This window comes from Otolemur garnettii, unplaced genomic scaffold (genome assembly GCF_000181295.1).
Source record: "Otolemur garnettii isolate 467f Iridium unplaced genomic scaffold, OtoGar3 scaffold00004, whole genome shotgun sequence".
Lineage (NCBI taxonomy): Eukaryota > Metazoa > Chordata > Mammalia > Primates > Galagidae > Otolemur > Otolemur garnettii.
Window position 1 is genome coordinate 43,388,943 of NW_003852399.1, and position 14,671 is coordinate 43,403,613.

The 14,671-nt window shown below is 38.7% G+C and overlaps 2 pseudogenes; one reads left to right on the top strand and one right to left on the bottom strand.

Annotated features, from left to right (window-relative positions):
* The first annotated feature begins 8,587 nt into the window (after positions 1-8,587).
* LOC100941925 lies at positions 8,588-8,953 on the top strand (annotated as a pseudogene).
* A 1,004-nt stretch (positions 8,954-9,957) lies between these two features.
* Positions 9,958-10,216, bottom strand: LOC105887722 (annotated as a pseudogene).
* Between the last annotated feature and the right edge of the window lie 4,455 nt (positions 10,217-14,671).

Genomic DNA, 14,671 nt, shown 5'->3' on the forward strand with positions numbered 1-14,671 from the left:
CTTGGCAATTGTGAATGGAGCTGCAATAAGCATTCTAGTGCAAATGTCCTTGTGATAAAATGATTTGCTTTCTTCTAGGTAGATAACTTGTAATGGGATTACAGGATCAAATGGAAGGTCTATTTTTCGCTCTGAGGATTCTCCATGAAAGGCAATTTTTAAAACTGTTATAAATTTTAAAATAACACAGGCAAATGTTGACACATTTAAAATATAGGCTCCAAGAGACATATCCATAAGACCATTGTGAATGACCTTAGAAACCAATTGTCAATGATACTCTTTGCTTCAAGGATCTCCTTCATTCTTTAGGAAAAAATTTTTTTCCCTTCAAAGTTTATTGCTGTGAAAGAGAAAAACAGTGTGCTTTTAGATGTTTCATCAGATTAAACAACTTTAATATTAATTTTTTTGAAAAACTGGTCTCCAAACCAGTTTTTTTAATAGCCCCTTTACCAAAACTGCTTTATTTATGTTGAATTTCAGCCTGACTGTAACTAACCTCCCAAATGTATGTCCATTTTCGCAGTTTGTTTTTCCAGAACTATTGTGACAAAATCCCTCTAAAGTCCTCCATATAAGCAAGGAGAGTATTTGCACTAATTTAGGGTGAAAAAACAATTTGTAATAAATGACATTTTAATGATATGCAATCTTGCAATTTTATTTTATGAAAATATTTTGTTTTTCTTCAAATGCTCGCAAATATATTAATATGTTATTTCTCAATTCAAGAAATGTACAAATTGGTAATTCTGAATTTCAACTCTAAAATATCATGAATTTCAGGGCCTAAATATATCATTTTCCCACAATGCACCAGTGATTGATAAACTCACGCTTATCAGTTTTATGAACTCATTTCAGACTGAGAGAGAAAACTTTTCAGTTGTAAGGAGTAATTGTTTTCTCTTTACAAATCACAACGCAACCCTTAAATAAATTAAATTGAAATCTTTATCAATGACCACACTATCTATGATAAGCTGGTCAACAGAATCAGTCCCACATTTAAGGTTCCTATTTCTTCTTGATGTGCTTCTGTGTCCCCTATAGGAAATGCTGCTTCCTTTGTATCTTGTGGCATTTGTCACAAATAGATTTCCCTGGTAAGTACTAGCTCTTCTAACAAGTAGACCCCAAAAATGTATGTCTCAGATACAGTTGAATTTTTTTCCTCATATAACATATTAAAGGAGGTGATGAGAACAAGCAAGCAGGTCTCCTGTATGATTCATGGGCCTATGATATTTAGAAAATTATTAGAAGCATGGAAAGGTAATCAAGGTAATTTTCCTTGGTGAGGAAGGTGTATTCCAAGCTTTTATCAGCAGTATTTTATTATTGCTAAAAGTGACTTCTTTGGGTATTGCAATATCTCTTTCCTGAATAAGAGTTTTAATTCTATTTTGTTGTTTCTTCCTCACAAACATACATTGAATATTTTAGAGAATTTAGGGGTAGGAGGCATAAGAATGAGAGTATATAACAAATCTTTTAGGCACCTAAAGACGATCTAAATTCCAACCAGGTGGAGAAAACTCCAATGCTTGCCATTGAACCATATTCCCCTTTGGGGAATGGATGAATATTTTTTCCTCCATGAAAAGTAAAATTTGCACAGATATTTGTTATAAACTGTGGCAGAGACTGATAAATCTCTACTAAAATTAGAGTTTCTCTATGCTTCCTGGGAACACTGCTGGACATTTCCCAGTCCTCCTGTATTGTGCTATCATGATGTAGCCAGTGAAATACACATGCAAAAAAAAAAAGATATGTGCCCATTTTGGCCTAAGCTTTGGCCAGTAAAAGAATCAAGAGAAGAAAGGATCATACTTTTCTGAAAAACAATGTGGAAGAAATCTCCCCACTTATCAGCCACACCAACTTTCACTATTAATTGAGTCAAAAACAAATATCCATTCTATTAAGGAACTCAAATGTTGTGACTTACAAAGGCAAGCTTACCCAAAGAAATGTACCCCAATAGTAGACATGGAAAGACTCTTAGAAGTTGTACAGGCTATTTCCAGTAGAATGGATTAAGAATTATGTTAAGAATTAGGACCTTAATTGAATAGAGGAATAGAATTCTCCATTTTACCTTCCTTAGTAGGTCCTATTCATTATGTTGTGTAAGAATATTTTTAATGTGGTCCGATTTAAAATCCGTTGTTTTTTTTTGTATCTCCCCTTCAGTTTAAAAAGAAAGATCCCCAATAAATCTATGTCAAAACATTCTAAAACATATTTTAAAGATGCTTTAATGATGGTATTTTATCCTAAGAAAAGATAATCAAGCCCATGTGTAAAGTATTTTTCATAATCACCTTTGTTTCATTATCTGTTTTCTTCTCCTTTACTGTGCCGCTGGGCTTTTCTCACTTCCTAAATTGCTTCAAGATGCCTGTGTTGCCACCCTGGATCCCACCTAGGAGACTGTCATACTTTGAACACATGATAATCCAGTTTGCAACAATTTTTCTCTCAGTAGGGGTCAGTTTTTTTAAGTAGGACCTACTCAAAGTCAATTGGGAATGAAATTTAGTGGGCTAAAACAATTCTCTTGACTAAAATTTTGTAGAATTAAATATGTTATGAAATAAGTGGTTTATGATTATTAATACATATGTAAATTTCTTCTCCAGATTTTCACAATATTGCTATAGTAATCATATTTGGAAATTTTTTATTTTCATCTTACCTGTTTTACTTTTCTAAAAAAAAGTAAAATTACACCAGAATATAAAAAAAATCACCATTTTATTGACACCAGTATTGTATTTCTAGAAAAAAGAAAATATTCTTAATTTTTTCAAAGAAAATATATTTAAGATGGGCCTGAGGGCCAGAATTGAAAACTTACTATTTTCTTTCTTGTTGCTATCTTTTAAAACATACTTAAAATAAATTCACTGAAAACCATTTACAAATGAAGAACTTACATGCTAATACAATAGGAAGTGGTATGGGAAAATTGTATTTGAAAATGATTTCAAGTGATCGCTCTCTCTCTCTCTCTCTCTCATAGACACACACAGAGTTCGTTACTTTTTTCCAAAACCTAGCTAAAAGCCTGTAGTAGGCTCATGGTCTCATAATTAAGTTATCTTAATCACTGCAAAACATTGGAACAAGATCTCCTAGTCATGTCTGACTCACCATACATCCATGGTCCAATAACATATTCTCTAATTTCTTCTGGGGAAATGTACATACTTTATTTTAAAAATTACAAGATTTTTAGAATCGTACAGATGTTACAATGCCATCCATGTCACACGTCCCTTTCCTTTCTGTGGATAAGAAAAGTTGGGAAGTATCTACTTGGTCATATTAGAGAACAATTCAGTTAGTCTTTTCCATGCTTAACCCTTTTAATTTAATGAATTATTTTTCCGTGGCAGCCTTAGTTACAGCTGAACGGAGGAAGAGATGCTATTCTTACAATGAAAGGAAGAAGGCAATCTTCTAAATGTTTAAATGTGCCTCTTCTTAGAGGCCCAAGTTCAAGTTTTATGGTAACTTATTTCACATTAAAAATTAAACTTCTCTACTCTTCTGAAAACTGAAAATTTTAAGCAAGGGATTGGAGAAAAAACTTACATGCACATTTACTTATTTAATTATTTATTGTTGATCCGTCACTTCGGCTGGCACTAAAGCTGTAAATCCGGGAAGATGGAATTCAGTGCCTTGTGACAGTGATGGGGCATTTGCAAATCTGTAATGGGTTGCCATAAAACGTAAGTATTACCCAACGTCTTTGTCATAAGCAATTTCCCAGAGCAAAGGGAAGGCATCTTTCCTAGGGTGGATGGTGTATTTCCTAGGTCTTTTGCAGCGCCAGTTTCATAATTTATTACAACAGCTTCATTCCTAACATACTAAATATTTTCCTCCCTCATTGCTGGCCAACTTCTGTTGCGTTATGAAAAGATAATCAGGGAGATAACTCCCTCCTTCAATTTCACCTGCTCCTCACCTTCTTCCACCCCCAAGCTCACCCCCTAGTGGAAGACCCCACACCGACCTGACTGCTGGCATCCTTAGCCTCAGAAAGACGCCCACATCAAAGTTTAATGCTCTTCAAGGTGCAGGTCAGAGGCCGCTTACGCAGGCTTAGAAACCCACTCAGCGACACAGTGGTCACAGCTGAGATACCAGAACGATCTTCGGTAGTATCTTCTTCCTCCAAAAAGCTTTGTGGGACTTAAATAAATTTCTCAGAAGGAAGTAAAGAAATCTAGATCAGAATGACCAGCCAGGGATTAAAAGAGAGAAGTAGAAAGTCTGAATTAGGGAGATTTTAGCAGCTGACAGCCGTGTGACTGTGTTCTCAACTGCTCCTGGGTAAATAGTGATAAGAAACATCATAAATATTAGTCCTTTCTGACCATGAAGTAAGTGCTGTCTTTATCAGGAGCCAGGCACTTCTATAATTCCTTTCCCTTCTCTTTTCCTCCACATACCTATTTAAGAGAAAAAACATCAGAGGGTCTGGAGTGGGGGGAGGCCGTGAGAGGGCAGGAGTAGGTATGGAAATGCTATGTTTCACATTCTCATTCCAGCTGTCAATTTTCAGGGTTTCTACCAACACTGTCTTATTTTTACTCCAAAGGCAAATGAACTAGAACATTTTCCGGAAGATCTTACCTACCTCACGGGATCTACTAATGGAAAACTACTTCATCATCATAAAAAATAAGCAGCAGTGAGACAGTCAAGTTTTAGACTCTGAAGTTAAACTTGGCCACTTTGGGGGCTTGGTAACTCCTCCTCAGGTTGCCCCTCCACATTTCGTCTGATTTTTGTAGCAGTAGTAGCTGTTGCTATTTATCAAAACAGCAGGATGGGGAGCCATGGTATAGGACACCCCTCTTGGGGGTGGGACACAATCATAAGAGGGACTTTATCTAACAAATGCAATCAGTGTAACCTAATTCTTTGTACCCTCAATGAATCCCAAACAATTTAAAAAAAAAAGAAACCATTAAAAAAAGACTCTGCCTTAAAATAAATAAATAATAATAATAAAAACAGCAAGAGATCATCTTCTAAATTCATTATTCATAGAAAACAGCAATTGAGTGGCCTATTTATAGCTCAAAATTGTTTTTCTGTGGAGGAATGGGGTGGAGAGATCATCTTGTGCCCAGGCCCTGGATCCGAGGGGGAGATGATGGTGAGTCTAGTAATTCCGAGAATGGACAATCTGCTTTATGGCTCTGTGTCCAATTACCCTCATTTTATCGGCTTTTAATTTTGTCAGGAATTTTTGACCGAAAACCAGCACAGCAGAGACAAGACCGAATGCATTAATTCTGGTCCTTTAAACCTAAAATATTAACATAGCAACCAATGTGATGGTGAGGGCTGGGGGAGGGGGAGGGGATGATCTCACAGCTGCACAATCGCATGCTGTAATCACGGCCGTTATCTTCTGTGCTTTATATTCAATAATTCTCTGGTAGTTCTCTGTGCTGAGCACTGCATATTGATTTGGAGAAAAGTAAATGAGTTTCTGAATACATCAGTCCTTTCTGCTTTACTTAGGACAATTTATTTCCCTTTTTATTCTTTTCTGATTTATTTTCTAACTTCAAATTGAGGTCATGTGACTCACTTGTTTTTAACTTTTTTTAACATAATCTGTTAGGTGCAGTAATTGTTTGATGGGGTAAGTGCTCAAAAAAAATCAAATTAGAAATGAATTTCATCTTCCTAAGAGTCCAGTTCAAACACTCATGCTTAAATGCTCTGACATAGCACATGGGATATTTATGGCCATCTTCCTACTTAGCCCTCTAGATGGACAAGGGGGCAGTGATTATGTTAAAAAGGCAGCACCCATGGGGCAGCACCTGGGGCTCAAAGGAGTAGGGCGCCGGCCCCATATACTGGAGGTGGTGGGTTCAAACCTAGCCCCGCCAAAAACTGAAAAAAAAAAAAGGCAGCACTCTGATTCCAACACAAGGTTCTTCAGTTGTCTGAAACCTCAAAGTTCTCTGACAAGAGACTTCAGGCTGTGGACATGCCCCAAGACAAGGAGTGTCCCTGGTTGCTGCTGCTCACGTTGCCCTGACGATTCTGCACAGGTGACCAACACAAAGCTGGGTGGTGGGGACTGGACTGTATGCCTAAGTGGGGTGACTGGTGCACTCACTCTCCACAGAGAGGGCTGGAGAGCAGGGAGCTCTGCCTTGGGAGGCCCCCAGCCTCAGCCAGCTAGCTCCAGTTGTACCCTACTCCTTCCAGCCCACAAGGGTACGAGGTCCTGGATGTGCCCAAACTTACAAAGAGCAACTGAAGGGCTAAGTGCTCTCCTCTGAGGTGGTAGGTAGCTCCCATTCATTGAGTGTCAAACATGCCTGGCATGAGGTTGGATGCCTGATAGAAGAAGCTCATGTAATCCTTAAACAACCTTCTGAGGCAGATTTTATCACTTCCTTTTAGAGATCAGAAGAGTGAGGCTTAGCAAGGTAAGGTTACTGACCCAAACCTGTATGGCTGGAAAGAAGTAATGCTGATGTTCTAAATCATGCTCTTCACCTGCCACGAACACCGCTGCTCTTGACCATGAACCAGGCTACAGCGCAACATGCTGTTATTTGCAGAGAAAGCAAATGGTATCTCACGAGATGACCCCCAAATCTGCGGTCAGAAGACCTGCTCTCACACCCTTCCTCTGCTTCAATCTGGTATGTGTCTAGTGAGTCAGACTGTTCTCTCACCCCTTCCTGGCAACGTGGGGAAAATTAGGCTTATTGCAGAGAACAATGTAAGAATCAGAAGAAAGAAGCATCAAAGCAGAGTATGTGGCATATCATCAGTGCTCAATTGATGTTTGTTGCATCAGATTCTCTGCTACCTTCATTCCATAATTAAAATGCATGTATAGTTTATATAGTTTCACATTAATTAAATAGCAACTTGACAACATCTCACTTCATCTTTAATAGCAACTTGATAAAATCTCAGGTTGAATTTGTTAGCTTAATTTCCCACTTTACTCTTACCTTGTATGTATACACCCATGCTATTTGCTTCCAAATTCAGAGCTCACATTCTCATCCCAAAGCATAAAAGTTGAGTAAGGGGTGAGCACCTGGCTCAGAGGGACCACAGCAGGAGACCTGTGAGAAATTTTTGAACTGAATCTTGGACTTGGTAGTGAACTATGCTACATCCATTCCCTGATATGGTTTAAAGCCTACAGCACTTCACTGTACTTGCCTCAAGAGGAAGGTGTTGTTGACAGTGTAGCCAGGTGGGAGGGTAAGTTACACAGAGTGACAGAAGCAAAAAGAGGCAAGAGTCGAGGTGGGGGGTGTAGTAAGAGCCAGGGATAACCTTGGCTTCCTACAGGTGCTGCGTGCCTCTAGACATGATGGAGTGAGGTTTGGTTGTGTGATATGAGATGGAGAAACCTTGAGAATATTCCTGATCTTTGCAACACTGACAAAAACTACCCCAAACCAGCAGACTACAGGACATTTGCACATGCATTGTCTGAAATGCCCATGCTACCCAACTGGCATCTCCTCCTTCAGAGCCTTCTTTAACTTTTATGTTTAAAGTAGTCACCATCATTCCTATAATGTTGTGTCATCTTCATAGCACTTATGATCTGAAATTAAGTTATTTATTGAGTTAGTTGTCTTTCCATTTGTCTTTCTCTCTGAGAACTCTAGCACTCCTGACTACTATCTCCTCAATCCCAAGAATTGATTCAATGCATACTTATCAAAGGAATAAATATTATCAGTGAAATCACCCCCATTAGACTAATTTCCTCCTTATTCTAGGAGTTCTCCACTTAGATATCCCATTTTTATTCAAAGCTAAGCCTCAAAAATTGGACCATAAGCCTTCTTTTCATCTCCCCAAACAGTCAAGGTATTTCCTCTGGTGGCTGGCACATGCTCTCCCCCTACCTGGACCATCAGTCACTTCCACTCCCTCCTCACTCCACCAAACTCTCTGTTCTTAGGATGACTGCTTCCCACCCAGACTCAATGTCCTTCCCTAGAAAAGATTGCCTTGATGATGCAATCACCCAGTCATCTCTTCAACATTTCTATTAGAACAATGTGGGTTTCTTTTTTCCCTTTGTTTTTTTCAATTCAGTTACTTAGCTATTTATTGATTTCTTATCTGCCTTTGCCACTAGACTATAAACTTCATGAGGGCAGACAGTGTGTGTATTTTATTTTTTAATGCATGCTTACAGTACACCCCAATGCCTAGGGTATAATGTATTAAGCAAATTATTGAATAAATCAGCAAATCAGTGGTTTAAATTTAGTCTGTCCACTTTCAGATTGGGAGGCAAATCTAACTTACAAACTTATTAACAGGTGTAACTCCTCACCTCTTTTAGTTTCTATACAGACTATCTCTCTGCTAAAGGACAAGTTAAAACTTTATAATACAGTAGTTAGTGGCTATGACCTTTTGACTGGCATGATATGCAATCCTGGTGGAGACCGAGGAGCTGAGGGGAGCTGTGGGCCATACAGTGGTAGGAGCTGAACTAACCCTTGCTGCTGTAGGATTTGTAGGTTGTTATGGTTTGCAAGCCATGAAGCATATGGAACCTCAAGTAAAACAAGGTTTTCAAAGTCTACCAAAATCTGCCTGCAGTGGGTTTGAACCCGAAATGACAAAATGTGAGGTAGCATTAATATCAGGTATAAGCCTTATAGCCAATAAAGGAAAAATAAAAGATGATCACCAACCAATTATGCTCTTAAGTCACCCAGACAAAGGAGCAGCTCTTTCTATAGCAGCCAAAATCAATAAAGCTAAAGATTTAGTGGAAGGTCAAGCTAAAAAATGGAGTGAATTTATGATGACTTTTAAGTTCATGTTAGTTTATATATACAAGTGCCAACTTTTTATAATAAAATGCATCACGGGTACAGTTTTAAAAAATGATTTAGAATAAGCTAAACCAAAGCCTTGGTATAATTTTCCTGTTTAAAAAAAATTTTTTTTTGAGACAGTCTTACTATGTTGCCCTCAGTAGTGCCATGGCTTCCCAGCTCACAGCAATCTCAAATTCTCAGGCTTAAGCGATTCTTTTGCCTCAGCCTCACAAGTAGCTGGGACTACAGGTGCCCACCACAATGCCTGGCTATTTTTTGGTTGCAGTTGTCATTACTTTAGCAGGCCCAGGCTGGGCTCAAACCCACTAGCCTTGGTGTATGTGGCCCAGTGCTCTACTCACTGAGTTATGGGCACCATGCCTTCCTGTTTAAATTGAGGATTTTAAATCAACCATTGACAAGAATATTTGATGGGCAAATGCAGATCATTGAATAGAAATACTATTGCTTACTCATTTAGCCAGTAAGCTGCTATGTGTACTATTCAACACAGAGTGAAATGGACAGTCACTGCTCTCCAGTCTAATGGAAGACTGATAAACTGGTAGTTGTAAGACTATGTGATAAATATTATGATAGAATTAGCATAGGCTGTTGAAGTAGGGACTCTAAATAGGATGAAAAGCTGTTCAAGGTATGAATAGCTGGACCATCTACTTGGAGCCTTATATTTAAAAGTGAATTAAACCATGATTTTGATTTAAGAAAGTGACCTGTGTTATGTATATAATGTTATTGACAGACAGAATTTAGTTTCATACATTAAAAATTCTTTTAACAGTAAAAAAAAAAAAAAAAAAAAAAGAAGAAGACAAATTCTATAATACTTTGGGGTGAGGAGAGAGTGGAGGTGATTGATAGTCCAGGCAGGGGAACAGCACATACCAGCTACCAGAGGAAACTTTAAATTTAAAATCCTTAAATTTAAACAAGAAAATTATACCAAGGCTTTGGTTTAGCTTATGCTAAATCATTTTTAAAAGCTGTAACTGTGAGACATTTTATTATAAAAAGTTGGCACTCGTATATATAAACTAATATGAACTTAAAATTCATCATAAATTTACTTAATTTTTTTAGCTAGACCATCTACTAAATTTTTAGCTTTATTGATTTTGGCTGCTATAGAAAGAGATGTTCTGTTGGGCGATTTAAGAGCATAATTTGTTGAGGAGTATCTCTTATTTTTCCTTTCTTGGCAGTACGGTTTACACCTAGTATTAAGGCTACCTCCCATTTTGTTATTTTGGGTTCAAACCCACATCTGTAATAGCCACCACTAAAGGCGGATTTTGAAAAATTTGTTTTACTTGAGGCTCCATATTTAGACCTACTTGAGGCTTATCTAAACACTGTAGGTGCAGTCAACCTTCCCTTCCCCAGACCCGTAATCATTTCATTCACGAACGTGTTCTGAGCCCTTGCTGGTGCTAGGTGCTGACAGAAAGATGCACTGGGTGTGGGCCCTGACCTCGAGGAGGTTTGAGTAGCTATCACATACTTAGATTTAACCATAATTCACAGGTGTCAAATGAATAAAGGAATGAGGTTACTTCAGCTTTGTTGACATCTCAACTCTTTCTCCTTGTCTTTCATGATATTAAACACAAACAAGTAGCTTCTTCCCATATTCTTCCCAGGAAGGCTGAGGATAGGTCATCTTTCTAGAAAAATCAAGAGAGTGGTCTATTCCTGGTACACAACTGACACTAAGATGCTAGTTTCCCACATCTCTTGGGTCTGTCTTGCACTCTAGTAATTCATTATATTTAAATGAATTTCCTTAACTTCTCACCCTTTTGTATACTCACATAAACATGAAAACATTTGCTAAGCCAAAGAGGATTTTAATTAATTATCTTAAGAAGTAACTTCTTTTCATTGGCTCAAATTACTCTACAGCTGTCTCTTGGTGTCGATTGGTTGCAGGACGCCTCTCAAATACCAAAATCCGGGCACACTCAAGCCCCTGACATAAAATGATAGTATTTGCATAAAACCTATGCATATCCTCCCATTCGTTTTAAATCATCTCTAGATTACTTACCATACCTAATACCATGAAGTAAATGCCATGAAAATAGCTGTTATACCATATTGTTTTTAATTGTATCTTTTATTACTGTATTATTTGTATTGTTTGGGTTTTTCCAAATATTTTCTATATGAATTTGTTTGAATCTGCAGATGCGGAATTTACAGATACAGAGGGCTGACTGTATTGGTCTCTTTTTCTCTTTCTCTTTGGCAGCACTGTAGTTTGTGGCTTACTAATTTGAAACCAAATTGGCAATCAAGTTCAGAGGCGTTTTTCTTTTCTTCATCTATGACGTCTAATCCTTGGGGGAAGAAAAGCTTTGTTTATGTAGTATCAAAACAAGTAGCTGAAATGTGGGAAACACTGTGTGTTGGTTGTGATGGTTTCATGATGTTCCACCCAGATGTAAATGATTTTTCTCTGTTATTTGATAAATGGGGTTTGGGGGGTGGGAGGCAGGCAGGAGCCTGAAATAATCAGTGTGCTACCCATTTTCTATGACATTTCTAAGCTTTACTCTTTCCAAAGCTTTTTTTTCTCTCTCTCAATTGCAGGCTACTAGAACTTCCTTCTTCCCCCTTCTGTCCTACCTACCTCAGTCAAGTTCTAGTACCCTTGGTACGTGGAACTTCCAGATCAGCGCTCCGGACTAGCTCATTATCTCAAACTTCCAAAGAACAGAGTTTAGGAAGTTCACTGCCCTTCCTCATATCCTAGAATACTCTGGTTATATTTTCTGCTTAAGTAATGCCTATGTGTTTATATTTTCTCTTAAGCTAAAGCTAGTCACCTTCTGCCATGGAGTCCCAACCCAGTTGTTCAATCTCCTCATTAAATCTATCAGTTCCCCCTCCACAATCCAACTCCAAGCACATTTGACCATCCTCACTGCTATAACCTTAATCCGAGCTGTCACCATATTCTTCCTATATCTCTTTAGGAGACTCCTCAAGGGACCTCCCTGACCATCTTCTATACAACACCTTCTGCACATTATCTGCAACAGTTCACAGATGTGCTTTCTAAAAGACAGATCTGATCGTGTTACTCTTCTGTTTGAAGTGTTCTGGTGGCTTCCCTGTAAGTTCACAACATCCAGACTTCCTACTTCAGCCTGCCGTGGCCTGTGTGATAGGGCACCTCCCCGCCCTTCACTTCTTGCTTTCACAACTCATTCCAGGCACACAGGCCTCTGACTCTTAAGAAACACCAAGCTCTCAGGGTCTATGTCTTAGTCCACTTGTGCTGGGTAAACAACAGAAATTTATTTCTCACGTTCTGGAGGATGGGAAGTTTTGGACTGCTGAGGACAGCTTTCTGCCTCCCAAACGCCCTTGTTACTGCATTTTCCCCCGATAGAAATGCTGTGTCCTCATATGGCAGAGGGGGGAGGGGAAAAGAGCCAAATGCTTCATGAAAACTCTTTCATAAAGGCCTTAATCCCACTTACCCCAGGAGGAGCCCTCCTGACCTAATTGGCCTCTTAATGGCCCCACCTCTTTCTACCATCACCTTGGCCATTAACCTTCAGCATCTGAATTTTGGAGGGGATACATTTAAACCATAACCGCTTGTGACACTCTCCCACTGGGTTTTCACATGGCTTCCTCCTTCTCATGACCTGGGGTTAAATTCAAATGTTTCATCTGCAGAAGCCTTCCTGGCGTCTCTTATTAAGCAACACCCTCTCTACTCTGTGTGACGTATCTGCTGTGGTTTTGTTCTTGGCTCACACTGGTGTGTGAAATCATCATGTTTACTTGCGTAATGGGTATTATCTATCCCTCCCCGCTTAGGATATAAGCGGCTTAAGGTCAGGCTCATGGTGGGTATTATTCGCCATTGTATCTCCAGCATCAAATACAGAATCTAACACAGAGCTGGAATTTCTTTCATTCATTCCACAAATGCTTGTTTAGCAACTACCACATGTCAACTGTAGTCCTGGGCACTAGGATCCTAGCTGTGAATAGAGTTGAAAATGTCCTGCTTTCAGAGGGTCTACATTACATTTAGGGTGAGGCAGTGCACATTAAAAAACTTGTTAATAAACAACCAAATATAGACCATATCAAATGTTAATAAATTCTCTAAAAATATAGCAGGAAAGGGAAATAGGGTGTGCAAACAAACACATCCCCCCCCCCCGAAAAAACATTAAGCTGAGTGAATTACTTGTTCTTTGCATTAAGAATATAAGAAGGAAGACTCAGTAAGTGTAGTTAAATCAAAGAATAAATGAATTGATGAACATTCATATTTCTATTTTTATCCTCTGGGATTTCTTCCTTGTAAAACTTCATGACAGAGCAATCATAATTTAACCCTCAAATACCCAGTGCTGCATTTGGTGTCTCTGAGCATCAATGTCTAGAAGGAACACCCCACAACTGCTGTGCATTTTTAATTTGTTAAATCATCCTCTACAGCTGATCAGACTAAGATCTGCCTTTTTTTTTTTAACTTCAGGCCACAACATGAGAGGTTGCGCTCAGTTGCCTTTTAGGTGGCATGCACTCTATTAGGCACACGAAACAATACACATCAGCTGATCAGACTAAGATCTGCCTTTTTTTTTTAACTTCAGGCCACAGCATGAGAGGTTGCGCTCAGTTGCCTTTTAGGTGGCATGCACTCTATTAGGCACACAAAACAATACACATCACGCACTAATTTGGGTTCCTTTGCTACATAGGAACAGTCACAGAGCACATACTGTGCATCTTGTACTTCTAATCTGGGTCTTCCGCACCCGGACGCACATCAGAGATAAGCCAAACCTTCCAGTAGAAATACATAATACATGTGAGGTTCTTCTCAGCAGTTACACTACTTTCCCAGATAAGCAAAAGCCAACATTTTTATTCAGTGCTTCCTGTGTATTTCAATATTAGAAGTAATCAAAAGCTATAAGCCTACTTTTATTTTTTAAAGAATTGGCTCCTGAGTTGCATCTATGATATGGCTAAGGAAACTGTAGATAAATAATGAAACCTGACACTATATCCATGTGAGGGATATTAAAAGGAAAAGTAAGTTTTTCTCAGAGAATTTGAATGGTGGGAAAGTACCTCGGGAGAGCAAATCTTTCAGTACAGCTAAGCAGCCCAGTTCCTTACAAAGGGTACTTCATGTAGCCCTATAGAGAAGAATAAAACAAAAGGCCTATTTCTCTACCAAAATAATATAATGACTAATGTTGGAGGATAGAGAAGAGGAAGAGATGATTGTATTGCAGATTATATACGATTACAGGATTTCAAAATGCATGTGGTTTCTTGCTAAAAACTTAATTTCTAGTCTCCCCTTCCGAACAGTTTAGGCGGGGCTGTCATTGACTTCCCCTGTTCCTTCCTCTCTGATCCTAAGTATATAAAAATGGACACCAAGGAGAAACACTCGTCAGCCAAAATATACCATTTGTGTTTCCGGAATCCAGTAAGAGAGGAAAAAAGACTACACCATTAGTGTGATCTATTACACGGAGATTTCAGTTTTTGCATCTATCACGGTGTCTCTCTACCTGCTCCTGGCGTGGAGGGCCAGGGGCCCTTTGGGTGAAGCATCAATTCAGCAAATGAGATCCAAGTATGTGGAGAAGCTCTGTGTCTTTCAAAACAGCCAAGGAAAAAGGAATACAAGTATGTAATATACATGGGAAGTGTATGGAATTATTTTTGTTTCAGGCAATCAAAAAGCTAGCGTTTCATAAAATCCCGAGAAATGTGGGTCTTCCTTG